The sequence below is a fragment of the Phodopus roborovskii genome, unplaced genomic scaffold (genome assembly GCF_943737965.1).
Source record: "Phodopus roborovskii unplaced genomic scaffold, PHOROB, whole genome shotgun sequence".
Classification (NCBI taxonomy): domain Eukaryota; kingdom Metazoa; phylum Chordata; class Mammalia; order Rodentia; family Cricetidae; genus Phodopus; species Phodopus roborovskii.
The window spans coordinates 13,891-17,020 of record NW_026125851.1 but is presented as its reverse complement, the minus strand read 5'-3'; the positions used below and the strand labels follow the sequence as shown (position 1 = coordinate 17,020).

Genomic DNA, 3,130 nt, shown 5'->3' with positions numbered 1-3,130 from the left:
TTGTGGCATGTTGAGAATAAAGAATGGAAATGACTTAGTATAATGAAATCAGGTAGTCAGAGGGGACTTATATACCTGATGTGGGTCCTTTTCCAATCTCTGAGTGTGAAAGTAGATCCTATTGGGTGGAGAATTTGGAACTGTAGTGTGAGTGGTCTGTGTGTTTAGGGTATAGGTGGGGTTTTCCCATGGAGGCAGTCTAGAGGTAGATTGTGATACAAACTTGAGTGGGTATGTTTGTACATACACTGCATGCAGGACAAAGGCTGATTTAGAGGGTTGGGGAGCGTTCATGGCAGGGAGGTACAGGCAGACAAAGTGGATAGACTCTGCTGAAAAACAGAGATTTGTCTCAGTAGGTAGGTTGGATGTTGTATCAAGAAATAAAATCTTGCTGGGAGAGGTATTGGTAGGAGCTGCGCCGACCCATCTGACTTCCCAACCGTGCTGAACCAGCTAGAACTGCAGCCATGTCCGGGGACGAGATGATTTTTGATCCTACTATGAGCAAAAAGAAGCCTTTTATGTTAGATGAAGAAGGTGATGCCCAGACAGAAGAAACCCAGCCATCAGAAACAAACGAAGTGGAGCCAGAACCAACTGAAGACAAAGATTTGGAAGCTGATGAAGAAGACAGTAGGAAAAAAGATGCTTCTGATAACTTAGATGACTTGAACTTCTTTTTTTTATTTAATTTATTATTTTACATGTCAATCCCAGTTCCCTCTCCCTCCCTCCCTTCTTCCCTCCCTCCCTCCCTCTCTCCCTCCCTTTTACCCTTTCTGCCCTCTCACATTCACCCTGACCACCCTCCCCTCCCATCCCTCCCACCCCAATTCCATATGTAGGGGAATGCCATCCTGTTGGGGTCATGTAGATCTGACAGGTCATGTGAAGTAGGGAATAGGGCTTCTCTCCTGTCTCTAGGTTAAGGCAGTTATCTCTCCATGGGGGATGTGTTAGCAAGGCCCTTTTGTGCACCAGGGATACATCCTGGCTCCACTGTCTGAGGTCCCTTAGACTGCTCAGTCCTTCTGGCTGAGACCCATATTCAGGGGGGCCTGAGTCAGTCCCATGCTGGCTTCCCAGCTATCAGTCTAGTGGCCGTTAGCTCCTCCTTGTTCAGGTAAGCTGTCTTTATGTGTTTCTGCCGCCTGGTCTTGTCCTCTCCATCTGCATCTGGGTTCTACTTCGACTCAATGTTTATGTATGGGTGTTTGATCCTGTTTCCAACAGGCATTAGTTGAGGGCTCCATGGAGAAGTTAGTTGTTGATCTCAATCTCTGGGAAGGGCATTTATGGTAGCCTTTCCACGGTTGCTCAATTGTTAGTTGGCGGCAGTCTTATAGTTCTCTAGACCTTTCTTTGTGTTCAATTTTCTCTTCAAACCAATATTGGCTCCCTCTTTTATGTTCTCTCTCTCTCTCTCCTGTCTTATATACCTACCCTGACTCAATCTTCCTGGTCACACGTGTTTTCCTCTCCTCCCCCTCTCTTTCTCCTACTTCTCTTTCCATTCACTGCACTCCCACTTCCTCTGTGCTCTGGGGGACTTGTCTCTTCCTGCTTCTGTGAGGGACTTTACATGCATCTCTTAGAATACACCGTGTATCCTAGTTCCTCTGGTGGTGTGAATTATAGGCTGGTGATCCTTTGCTCTACGTCTAAAATCCATATATGATTGAGTACATACTATGTTCCTCTTTTTGTGACTGGGTTACCTCATTCAGGATGGTTTCTTCAAGTGCCTGACTTGAACTTCTTTAATCAAAACAAAAAGAAGAAAAAAACAAAAAATATATTTGACATTGATGAAGCTGAAGAAGGTGTAAAGGATCTTAAAATTGACAGTGATGCTCAAGAGCCAGCTGAGCCAGAGGATGACCTGGCTATTATGCTTGACAATAAAAAGAAGAAAAAGAAGCATGTCAAATTCACAGATGAAGATGAAATACTAGAAAAAGATGAAGCTTTAGAAGATGATGACAGCAAAAAAGACAATGGCATTTCCTTCAGTAACCAGACTGGGCCTGCTTGGGCAGGCTCAGAAAGAGACTACACATGTGAGGAGTTGCTGAACTGAGTGTTCAACATCATGAGAGAAAAGAATCTGGATATGGTTGCTGGAGAGAAGAGGAAATTTGTTATGAAACCTCCACAGCTTGTCTGAGTAGGAACCAAGAAAACTTCTTTTGTCAACTTTACAGATTTCTGTTAACTATTACATCATCAACCCAAACATCTCCTCACATTTTTATTGGCAGAATTAGGTACAAGTGGTTCTATAGATGATAATAACCAACTTGTAATCAAAGGAAGATTCCAACAGAAACAGATAGAAAATGTCTTGAGAAGATATATCAAGGAATACGTCATTTGTCACACATGCCGATCACCAGATACAATCCTTCAGAAGGACACCCAACTCTATTTCTTCAGTGTGAAACTTGTCATTCTTGATGCTCTGTTGCTTCCAGGCTGTCACAGGTAAGCGAGCACAGCTCCGTGCCAAAGCTAACTAATTTGCTAATCACCACTGATTTTTCCAATACGTTTGGTGGAGATTTGGCTGGACTGGTTACCATAAGAGTTGACATACCATTGAGTTAAAAAACAAGATAGAAAAGCTGCCAAGTTCTTTGGCGACTGATTGGTCTGAAATTCTTACAAGATGCCGATACTCAGCTGTTGACAATACTCGTTGCCTACTTTAACAGAGAAGTCTTAGGGTCTAAATAACAGTACTCTTAAGGAAGCTGTTCCAATCTGTGTTCTAGGTCAATAAAAGAAACCCCTCAAATGCTTTTCTGTATTAAACTAACTTGAATGTGGCTGTGAAACCAAAAAATGCTGCTCTGTGTGTGGTCTTGCTGTTACCTCCAGCTTTTGCTGCTGAGTACTGAGCTAGCAGGGTATTCTCCATTGGTGCACAGGAGGGTCCATCTTGTGGGTCTGTGCTATATATAATCTGCCTTACTTGCACCCACCAGGCTAAGGATACATACGTGCTCCTCACTTTCCTGCCATCAGACTGTTAATCTTGCTAAACGTCCCAAGAACAGTCACTCAGCCAGCCCTGATGTCTTGACTATGTTGTTTTTAATTACTTTGACCCTCCCCGGATTTTCAA

The 3,130-nt window shown here is 43.4% G+C and overlaps 1 pseudogene; it reads left to right on the top strand.

The window, feature by feature from the left end:
* The first annotated feature begins 455 nt into the window (after positions 1-455).
* LOC127217804 (eukaryotic translation initiation factor 2 subunit 2-like) lies at positions 456-2,530 on the top strand (annotated as a pseudogene).
* Positions 2,531-3,130: the final 600 nt, after the last annotated feature.